Raw genomic sequence first — 12158 nt, 5'->3', positions numbered from 1 at the left:
CAGAGACAAATTCATTCCCAGGGTCACTCAGAGAACAGCCATGGTTCTCTCTGTGAGAAATGGCACCCAAAAAAGCCAGAAGAGATGCTGGGCATTGGGTCCTCTTCACTAGCTTCAGTAGAGAGTCTCTTAGGACCTCCATGCAGCTCATACTTCTGTGCTCCATCTGGGACCCTGCAATGGGCTGACCTTGTGCCTGGGGTGATTTTAGCAACTGCACTAAAGGAGCTAGCAGCAGCAGGGAGGAACATTGGTGGAAGTAGAGGGACAAGCTGGCTTTGGGCCATGATCTCAGGATGTCTCAAGGGCTCCACACTGCCTTACCCTTAGGGTAGCATCATACTCCTCCTCCAACATACACCTCAGAGCACAGCAGCATCACCTCAGCATAGCTTTCTGCCCTTGTACACATGACATTTCCTAGTCTGGAGGGTAGAGACTCTCAAAATGCAGATGTGTGGTTGTCTCTGCCATCCATGAAACATCACAGACTTCTTTCCTTACCCAAAAATGAGAGTGCTCCTCTCTCTTGATGCTGATGTAGGTCAGGGCAAGGTGTGTGTGTGGATCAGTGTGTGGATATGGAGCTAAGGTTAAAAAACATTGCCTGTGATTTCCTGTAGGCTCATTAACAGTAATGTAATCCTTGCTGAAGGGAGATGGACACAAGCTCCAGTTTCCAAAGGTACACATGAAATTGTGCTTCTTTGCCTGACCTGATGATGCTGAAGAGCCTGTGAGAAGTGCTCCAGCTGACAGTTTTCAAAGCAGTTGTATTTTTATTTGCACAAATTATGCACAAATTATCCATCCGTGACCATCCTTAAAGTGGAGGGATGGGTGAGAAGGTAGCCACCACATCCTGGAAGAAGTTAGGCTCCTTGAAGGTACCTGTAATAACGCTGTTGAAAACCAGGGCAACCAAATTCACAAGCCAGATCAAAACAAGCTTAGGACTTGTCTTGTGCCGAGATGCCCTAAAGCAGACAGGAAGAAACGTTTGCTCTCTGCTTCATGAGACATGCACCTACTCACTTGCCTCTTCCTCCTGCTTGGAGATGGCTGTGATTCATGCAATGACAGTAAAGCCTGAGGAGCCACATGTGCAGAGCCCCAGGATGAAGGAGCCTCTCCTCTAGACTGACTTATTCATCAGCCATCTCAAGCCACTGCTAAATCTGGACAGAAGAAATGTTGTAAGTGGTGCCACATTCATGTTGGTGGCAGGGGTCATCCGGTTCATAAGGCTTTCACAGCTGCTTGGCCAATGTGTCTGTGGGGCTTTTGAGTCTGTCCATATTGCCAGAGTGACTCCAGGGTGACATGGTACCCAAGTGTATGCCAGGCCACAGGTGCCAGTGATGCATTTCAGGCATCCGTCAGCATGAAGAATCCTGTCTGTCAGTGCAGAGGAGGACAGGGACCCTCCTCCTGGGCAGTATGCAGGCTGTGAGAAGGACACAAAGTATTGGCTTTCCTACCAGTTGTAGAGCCATGGCTGTCATTCTGTGCTGGGACTCTCAATAGCTATGGCGATGCTTGATGGAGAGAGGAGCACTCTCCAACCTTTCTGTAACCAGGCTAACCTCAGCCTTTGACTGGCAGAGGTTTTCAAGTTACTGTGCTGCCTGTGGACCACCTGTGGCCTCCAGTCAAGCTGCTGTCACATACCTAGGGAAGGTGCAAGGGAACGTGTGGGTCATCCTTTCATTTTCTGCTCTGTTGGAAAGATGAGCACTGCTTCAGCCAGTGCTGTTGTGCCAACTCCCTGACCTGCTGGAAGGCAAGGGATGTGATGGTGAGTAATGATTTAGGGTGGTGTAGCTACTGCTTTTCCTTCCTGTGCTACATGTTTAAGCCCCCTCATGCATGCTGTCATATTCTAGACCACACGAGAGATAGCCCACCTCCAGAATCCTCCAATTGATTAAAAAACAACAAATACTGAGCTGAGAGAGGGATCCCAGCATCTGCATGTGTCACCTGATTCCCATGGATAGTTAATGTTTACTACCTTCCTGAGTAATTAGCATGGACCAAATGATTCTGTTTTATTGCCATGCAATTTCTTCTCCTGGTAACACAGGAATTAATTATGAGAAGTTTCTGGTAAGTGTGACACTCATTAACAGCCTCCAGGTGCCCCTGACCTAATGAGAGGTGCTTTTAGATGAGACAGACACTGATGCCACCAGAGACAAATGGGCTGGACACCCTTACCTGGGCTCACGTGCCCTGCTGCAAGAGTAGGCATTGATTTCTGACATGGACACCCTATGTTTGGTGTCAGTGGATGGTGTTGGTGTATCTGAGTTTCTCCAGGAGGTTGATCCTGGGGAGTCCAGGTGTATTGGTGGGTTTTGCTGTGTTGTGATGCACCCTGGCTTTTCCCATCTGTCTCAGCCCTGCACCTGGGCAAACATCACTCCGTGGGGATAGATGAGGCACCCTCTGATACAAAAAAAATCCCAAAAGGGCCCCTGCTCCCCAACAGCAGCCTGGGGGGACATCCTCTCTCTCTCTCTGTCAGGACTGCTGTAAGATTTGGAGATTTTGTTCAGATTTGACCCAAGTTCAAACTGTAGACTTGAGCCCTGCTGTGGAGCTCAGCAGGGCCCCTTCACCATCGTTTGTGTTGCACAACACCAGCATGGCAGCCACACTGCCAAGCATCCTCTGCCCTATGCTTACCCCTGAACACTATAGTTACATGTTTTCCCTCTAATGCAACCACAGCTCCAGCTTTTTCCCAGCAGTTACGAAGCACAGGAACTTAACAATACAGAAACTGTCAGTAATGCAGAAGTTAAGGTTTGTTTGTTTGTTTTTGTTTTCTTTGTTTTTTTGTTGCTTTTTTTTTTTTTTTTCTTTTTTAATTAAGAACTGAAAGAAAAAAAAGGCCCTAGGCAGGAAATAGAATGATGTAACATAAAAAAAGGAAATTTAAAGTTTGTTGTGTGGTCTCATGTTCTAGTTTCAACATTTGAGTGAGAGGCTGCAATAACAGTGTCCAGACAAGGAGCTGGTCTAGACAGGCCAATTAATGTTTTGGAGTCCTCTGAGCTCTTAACAACATTAAGGGCTCTCTTGACTCATTTCTCCTTTCAGTGTTGGAATAAAGTCCATTTTTTATCAGTACCCACTTGGAGAGAGCAGGCTGTCATTGCAGCAAAATGTTTTATTTTGGGGGGAGTCCCATATGCAAAAATAAACTGGACCAGTGGGGACTCCTTGCTCATGCAATGGGAAGACTGGCCCCATTCTTAGGGGCTGTTACTTGGAAGACTGGCTCCCAGCCCCTGATGAAAATCAAGTCATTGGGAAGGAAGAAGCAGACTCCTCCAGTCTTCCACCTCCCTGGGTGCCAGGCTTTGCACTGAGAGATTTGGAAGGCTGGTTTTAGGCTGCATTTCAGCAAAGTGCTAATCCTTGCAAATACTCTTCATTTGGCAGCTCGGGATGTGGGCAGAAAGCAAGGCTGTGGTTTGCTGTTGGGTTTTGGGGTCTCTGCACCCAAGCTAGGCTTGCTTCTCTGATAAGCAAGGCCAGTGGTTGGCTCTCTGAGGAGGTTGGAGGAAGTCTGCTAAAGCATCAGGAATGGAGAGAACAAGACTCTGAGGGCACCCAGGTCTGGACTGTTACATGTCCAGCATGAAAACCAACCCCAAAGATTGCAATACTTGGGAGTATTTTCAGCCTTCATCCATCTCCAGCCCAGCCCTGCCCACTGAAGGGCAGTCAGTGCAAATCACCCAGTGCCTGTTGACTCAAAACAAAGCTGAGGAGGACCAGGAGGACCTCTGGCCTTAATTTATATTGGCTGGTCACTAACCTTTAGTTTTTCTCAACAGGGCAGGAGGCAAAGGCTACGGAAGTGCACTCTGCTTTATTTTGTGTGCCTGCCTTCTCTTGTGTTGTGTCTTTTGGCTGCTATAGGTTGGAAACCAGGTGATATACATTACCTTGAGCTGAGATGTGCTGGGCTGTCCCCTAACAGCTTCTCAGGGCTCTCATTTCTGCAGCCCTTAAGCAATAAAAATGCATTCAGGACCCTGTAAAAACAACTTGTTCTTCATTATATATATTTTTAAATATAGATTAAACCAAAACCACTAGTAATCCCTCAAAAACGTGGCTCAAGCCATCAGTAGCAAAACTCGATTTGTTGGGATGCAGTCTGATCAAAATATCAATGAGAAAATTCTTACTCTGATGCCTTTGCCTATTTGGTCCCAGTATTAAACACCATTCTTTGAGTAGGACACCCTGAGATTGTGCATGACCCTGGGTGTAAACTTTGAGTTTCAGGCTCACATCCACCCAAAAGATAGCTTCCTTTTCTCCCAAGTTCTGACTTTCTTGGTCCCTCAGGATGGAAATATCAGCAAAAGAGGTGTCTTTGATCTGCATGCAGTTTTCTGTCAAGAGAGCCAGGTCCAGGCTTGGAGAAGGTGAGACTCCAGTTCCTCGGTGACACAGGTAGGAATAAGTGCCCAGTAAATAGAGACACCATGAATGGTTGCCTTGAAGCACATTTTGAGAAAATACACCACACTACAAGACATGTCTGCACCCAATCTTACAGAGTCTGGTCTCAGCAAGGCACTTGCTTTTTCCTGATTTCTTTCCTGTTTTACTTGTTTGGCACTATCAAGAGATTTGCCCATTACGAGGAGCAACCACCTCTCCCAGATGTATACCAGGGTGGAAATTCCAACAGTGATAGATAGATAGAAGGTCAGAGCTTTGAAACATGAAATGCCCAGCTAATGCTCCATTAATTTCCTGGCAGCTGGCCAGAAACTCTCTCAATAGTAAAACATGATGGTCTGTATTTGGTCAAGATTTTCATGGCCCTCTTTATTAGCTGGAGTGGATCTGGTGACTCTTGTGTAGCACAGGGTTGTTTTTTAGAAACTTACAATCATTACCAGAAAACCAAATGAAAAAGTGTTTAGTGTTACCACTAAACAAAAGGGAACAAAGGTTGGCAAAGATGATATAAGTACACATTGAAATCCCATTTGCTATGCATACCTGTATTATATCTGTATTATATCTGCATATCTGAATTATGTCTACCAAGCAACACCTAACTTTGGTGTAACTTCCAGGGATGTAAAACAAGAACTGCTTTACATGACCAGTCTGTATTTCCAACAAACCAGAATGAGTGGACATATTGGGCTGTTTAGTGCTGTAGTCACGTCTCACTGTGTCAGAGCTTCAGATCAGATTTTGATCCCTGTTTCATTTGATTGCAAGGCTCAGTTGCTAGAGGATAGACGGTGACTTTAGGAAGCGAGGCAGACCATGGAAATGCCTCTTTCATCACTCCCTTACAACTCCTTTATGACCAAGCTGCTGAATGTTTCATGCAGCAATCAGTTTGCTAATTGGTCCAACCCTTGAGAAGGCAGCTTTTTTCAGTCAGTGGGACTGAGTTTCTAGGATGAGTTGGCTACGTTTGAAAATTCCTACAATCTGGGGAGGAGGGCTGAGTGGGCTGGGTTTTATGTTCAAGATCTAATATTTTGGACTTTGTCAACAAAGACAACTCAGTCTCTGTTTTCTATCACTTTACCACTGCCAAACTGACTTCAGATTTACAGAACATCACACTGCTTATTCCTTTTGGAGTAAATGGACTAGCTGCAGTGATAAGCAGTAAGCCTAACATTTGCTAGCACCCTCTCTGCTGCACAGAAGCTGTGCTGGTTTACCTAGCTTCAGTCCATAGACTTGTAGGCAGAGAAGAGCTGTGGGATCTCCTTGGTTGTGGTGCATTTGGACATGTTGCTCTGTTCTGCTGCGATGAAACCACAGTGCTTACTGATGAACCATCTCCTCTGAAGCAAATTTTCTTGAGCTGAGAGCTAAACTTTATTTGCTGTGATTGCGGCAGGTTATTGCTAAAGCCAGACAGTGAGACAGTCAGAAAACTGCACTAGACACCACTTGCACTGTGCTTGCTAAAGACAGAGGACCCTTGCAGGTCTGTGGTGCTGCCAGTAATTTATTTATATACTTGTTTTGTTTTTCTGTGAGAAATACACGCAGGCCCATACAAATACTTGTCCAGCGTGGGGGAGGATTACTGCTGAAGAAGAGAGGAAAAGCTGAGCCAAACCTCTTGAAGCAATTTCCCCCAGGCTTTGGGGAACATCACAGATTGTTCCTGAATCCAGATGCTGTCTTTCACCCTGCATTTCCCTTTATCTGCCCCTGTATCACAAATAGCCTTTCCTGGCCTGAATCCTCAGGGTCTGGGATTTGTTCCAGGACCAGAGAAGCTGCCTTTGAGCAAAACCCACATGATGCTGAGGGCTGACCTGGACAGGGGTGGTTTGCAAAGCTGGTGCAATGAGTAATATCCCCGGCTGCCTCTTCCTGGATGTGAGGGACCACATCAGGGTTTTTGCTGCTGGTGGGATGAGTAATGCAACACAGTTCCATTCCCCTTAACACCCAGGGGCAGCCATGGCAGCTCCCTGAAAAACTGATCATGATGACGGCTTCACTTCCCTTTACTGCCCTTTCTGCGTGGGGGCAACCACGCATGGCCCTCCCAGATCAATGTAGGTTGATGGACAGCAAAGGAACATAAGCATTCACTCCATCAGCTTCCTCTTCCACTGCTCTAAATACAAGCCCCCACCTCTTGTGTGATGTGCCTGGCTGCAAAAGCAGCTGCAGGAGAAAAGTCCCCATAGCTCCCACGAAATCAGAGATTTCCTCAGAGAATGGCAGAGCCCTCACGAAATCAGAGATTTCCTCAGAAAATGTCACAGCCTCCCACCTTTCTCCTGTTGCTTACTGTGGATTAGCAGATCTCTGGTCCTGCTGCAGTAGATGAGCAGGACACAGCATAGTACACCAGCACTCCGAGGTGGTCCCAGGGGCTTGGGGGTGTCCACCCAGTGACTTTCAGCTGTTGCAAGGTCAGCAGACCCCAAACCTCCCCACAGGTCCACAGGGGAGTTTGGTGGAGATCCTTCTTCTTGACAGGGATAAAGCACAGTGCAGAAACATCCAGGGACAGAGAGAAGAGGATGAAGCAGTTTTATCAGTTCCCTCTGTACCAACTTCCAGTAAATTCATCTCTCCAGGATGCCACAGCACCATGTGTCCTGAGTTGTCCCTCGTAAGGAGAGCCAGGGGGTATGTTTTTAAAATGTGCATGCTTTCCCTTCATCCCTCTTCCTTAAAGTTTGAAATCCTTTTTACATCCTTTGAACCTTACACGTAAGCACAAATTGCTGGCAAACCACCCAGAGAAACTTGGTTCACGTGAGATATTTCCACTCTGAGCATTGCTTTAATTGCTCTGCTGAAAGCTCATCATTGTGCTTTGAAGCATGGCTGGAAAAATATCCATTAGTGACATTCTTAGCCTAACTGATGGTTGTTTTACCATTTTGTAACATTAGTTGTCTCTATTACAGATGGTTATTAACCCTGGAGAGCTGGGACTGCACTTGGCTTTCATCCTGAGCAGCAAGAGTCATGTCTTCCTGATGTACTGACACTGGTGGGCTGAGGGTCTCTGTTCCAGCAAGCTAATGTGTGCAGAGGGGGCTATTCTGGGTGCCTCCCCCCTACCCGGCTCTGGTTCAGCTTTCTGCTCCTGGGGCGGAAGGGAGCTGATTGTTCTGAGACATTTTTGCTGAATTTGGAGTCAGCGACCTGCTTTCACTGGGAGATGAGCACTCTCTTTCAGGGAAAAAAGGATGCTAAAGATGATTTAGCTGCTGTCTAAAGGTGGCTGGCAAATGCACAGCAGATAAACAAAGTATTTTTCTGGGAAAAACTGAGTAGTACATAATCAGGGATGCAGACATCCTCCCACGTCCATCTCCCTTTCTACACTTGAGCACACAAATCTGCAAGCCCCCCAGAGCAGATGCAGTCCTAGCAGTCAACACAGCCATTGCTTCACTTCCTACAAATCCTGGTGAGACATTGTCACCTGTGATGTGATACTACCTCAAAACCATCCTGTAGCCTGAATAAAAAGACTCTGCTGCCAGCAGCTTTGTGCCTGTTGCTGCAGGGAAGAGCACAAGGGTTTACCCCACACTTTGTTGCTGCACAGAGACAAACAGCAAAGCAGGAAAAGTGCAAATGAAACTGATTATGAGGAAACACCATGTGCCAGTACATGATGGGGGCCAGGGCTCATGAAAGTTTCCTTAGGGAAACCCACGTTGCTCATTTTCAGGTGTTCAGGACAGGTATGGGTGCTCTTGGTGCTGTCTGCCTGTCCTTGGGGGGGTGAAGGAGCTTCCTGAGCACTGGGGGAGGTTGTGCAGGATGATTCCCCTGCCTCTTCCTGCTCTCCACACCATGAACCCAAGGGTTTTGCTAGTTGACAGCAACAGATTTGCTGGAACTTGTGTTTGCAGGCTTAGTTTGCTTTTACCAAGTGGTAGCATAATCCTTGGGTGGTGCCCTGGATGTAAAGACAACTGCCCTGATAGAAAATCTTCCCTGCTTGCCGGGCTTCGTGAACTCCCAGACACCCTGCTCTGATTGCACCTCACCTCTATACCAGCTCAGCTTTGCTGTCAGTGCAGTGGCACTCCTCCTTTGTTGCTAAGCAAGTTCAGGAGAGCTTGTGTAAATGCAGGGGAATGGTGTGCAGCACACACCCATTTACCAGGCAGCTAGTGCATTCCCAACAGCCTTCCTGAGCCTGAAAATCCAACAAACTACTGAATTTTTCCATTTAAGTCATTTGGTATCAGCAGAGGGCATGAGATTTTATCAGATGACTCAAATGTGGGAATGTTTATTCCTTTCAAGAACCTTTACATCATCCTGACTCAACAAAACAAAACAAGCCTAGTTCAATTTTTTTTTTTTTCCTCTTCTCTTTCCTCATTTAGCAAGTTTCCTGTTTGTTTTAATGAGAACCTAATATTCCACATCCTGACGCTCATGCTCAGGGAAGCTCTTGCTACAGGTGAGGCACTTTTCAGATTCAAAAATGAGTCCCAGTTTGCTAAAAGGACTTGGAACCAGGTTTTTGCATGCAGAACCTCCTTGTGCTAGCAGTGTATGCCCTGTGCAGAGATGTTCCTCCACACGTCTGTCTCAGCATGCAAGTTAACCATATTGTAGTGGTGTGTGCCACAAATACCACTTGGTGTGTGCCACAAATACCACTGTACCCACACTGCAGAAAAACACTGGAGCTGGGACATTGGACACTACAAGGTGGTCATAGCTGGCCATCATTTACAAGAAGTAATTTCTTATCTGCAGTGAGACATTTCTTCTTCTTTACTTTAATGGCTCTTTGATAAAAATCTGCTCATTATTTGCTTCGTCCCCTGCTAGGTCAATAGTAAAGTACTGACCCATATAATATATAAATTTATATATATATATATATATATATATATACATATATAATATATATAATTTGTATATCAATAATAAAAAATTATCATCCCTTTTTTTACATTGTGCCTCACCCGACATGTAGGCCAGGATCAGTAAAATGAGACATGATGAGTTAACAGAGAAGTTTGCATCCAACACAGAAATGTACAGACCTGCATGTTTCTTCCCCTTGTTCTGGTTTTGGTTACTCTAACACCACTGAAATTTCTTGTGACTGAGAGCCCCAGAAGTCAGCTCAGGTATTAAAAAGGCCTTTTCTGAGGCTTTATCATAGAGAAGTTGCAGTTGTGACACAGAGGCCCATAAGTCATCCTGTAGCTGCTCTATTTTGAAGACATGGTGCACCCTGCCAGGGCCCTAAAGCTGGGGGCATCCTGCCCCATCAGGAGTGGGGTGCTGGCTGCACCCAGGGTTTGGGAGGCAAAACTCATGATTTCCTGGATGGACTTTTTCCCTAGAGTTCCTGCAACCACAAGAGGGATGTCCCAAAGCCTGTAGGCTTTTGGCACCAGCCTTTCTGGGTCACGTTTTCACTCACACCAAAGCAAGATGTGGTCCTGATAGCCTCTGTCAGTTTGTAGGGCTGCAAGGTTTCCAGGTCTGGGGGACTGCTTTCTGCTGAATGATGAGTGTGTAAGGTAGACTGATAGCTCAGGAGGAACAGGTTCCTTCAGCTGGGGATCTGCTAATGCTCTCCTCTCACTGTGCATATGTGTGTGTGCACATGTGTATGTATGTATGGGGGTGTTTACATAATCACAAGATAAGTTTACATGTGGGACAATGCAAAGCTAAACACGGTGCTGGCTGGGGAGAGGCCAGAAAGGTTTTTTTATACTCAACCATCTCCTCTAGCACTGGCACTCGTGAGGGGACTTTCTCATCTGGGAATCCAATTTGAATGCAAAAGGAAAAAAACCCAGCATTTATGAACTGAACCCAGCACAAGTCAACAGAAAAGCTGAGATCATTAACCATGAGTGCAGAGCTGGAGCTAGGAAAGCCTGCTCATTGATTAAGACTGCATGAACAAAACCTCTGGTGAGCAGGGTATGAGCAATGACAGAGACCCCTTAAATGTATCACCCACTGATGGGGGAGTTGTTAGGAGAAAAGAGCTAAAGGACGGAAAATTGCTAACTCTGAATCAGAAGGCTGACGTGTGTAGTCAATATATTTTTTTATACTGTCTCTTTGATGTCTTCTGCAGAAAGAAACAAGTCTTTTCATGCCATTATGCTCTAGCTGTATGAAAGAGGGTGATTCTAAATGTGAACAGATAATGGACACGACATTATCTTTGCTAGAAAACTGTTTCTGGCTTCTCCATCTCCAAATGTTCATAGAAAAATGCTGGAAAATGGGGAGGTTTCAAAGTGAGACTTAAGAGTGAGTGATCCTTTATCTCAGGTGGGGGGCACAGGAAGAGCCACACTGAGCCAGATTGGAGGCCCAGGTGCCTCAAAGTCTTCTTGCCAGCCATGGCCAGGGGTGGCTGCAGACAGGGATGTGCAATGGTCCCTCAGCAGGTCAGGATGGGACTATGCTGGTGCTGGGAGCATGGGGCAGGACCAGAGTTGCAGTTAGGGGTATTTCTGTGGGTTTCTGTAGGTCCTGGGGGCTGTCGTTGAAATTGAGTGGCAGCTGTGGAAATAGTCATCATTCAGATGGATTAGTGTTTGCTGCTTAAAACATTCATCCAGGGAAAGGTGGGATTCCCCATATAGCCTAACCAGATGTGGGGTGGATCATGCACAGGGTCCTCTCCTTGCTGCTGAGCTGCAGATGTAGATGGTAAAATCAGCCCCAGTAAACACCTCCACGTGCAGAATGGGAGAAGTTTACCCACAGCAGCCATCCCTAAGGGCTGCAGCCTGGCCATCCCTCCCCTCCCTACAAGTCTGCAGCATCAAAATGTTTTAGTTGATAGCTAATTTGTAACCCCAACTCTTCCAGATCCAACAGATGTGGGGTCTGATACAGGATGGTCTGCCTTGGTCTCCAGGCAGCAACCCCCCTGGTAACCACCCAGATGAAATTCATTTAATTGTGGAAACTTGAAAGACCTGTAGTAGACAGATTTAAAAAACAAAACAAAACTCCAACACCCCACCCCCCAAAAAAGAGAAAAAAAGCTCAAGAAAACAAGGTAAATTAGCATGCACTGAGAAGAAGTCCATCTGTCTGGTAGAGAATCTGGAGAATATGTGCCCCTGTGGCTTTGGCTGCAAAAGGCAAGTAGAGGCCTCCAGCCCTGTGCTGCCAGGGTGACTGCATCCTGTTCTCCTCACAACCTGGGCCCAGGAGCAGGTTAAGCTTGACTTGTGCCTTCACAGTAGGACAGAAAGAGCTACCCTGTCATGAGGAGAGGACCCTTCAGTTCTGCATGAGCTTTTCTGTCTGCATAGGGTTTTGGTGGGTGGGTAAGCTCTCACTTGAAACAGCATCTCAGCAGCTGATGGCTCCTGAGGTCCACTGCTTTCCTCTTTCTGAGCCATTTGCCATTTCTATTTCTGCCAAAGGAAGATGATGCCAGCATAGGGCAGTGCTTTTTTCTTGCCTTCAAGTGAGGTGCCATATGCACTGTGGCAATGAGCAGTGCCAGGATTCACCCTTGCAGATGATACTGTTGTTTTGGCAGGGAAGAAGCAGTTGGGAAGGGATGGATGGTGATGCTGGAGCTCCCTGTAGTACTGGACCACTGGTGGTGTCTGAGAGAAGGTGCCCAGCATGTCTGTTTTTAGTAGGAA

This window comes from Heliangelus exortis, chromosome Z (genome assembly GCF_036169615.1).
Source record: "Heliangelus exortis chromosome Z, bHelExo1.hap1, whole genome shotgun sequence".
Lineage (NCBI taxonomy): Eukaryota > Metazoa > Chordata > Aves > Apodiformes > Trochilidae > Heliangelus > Heliangelus exortis.
This window is presented reverse-complemented; position numbering follows the sequence as displayed.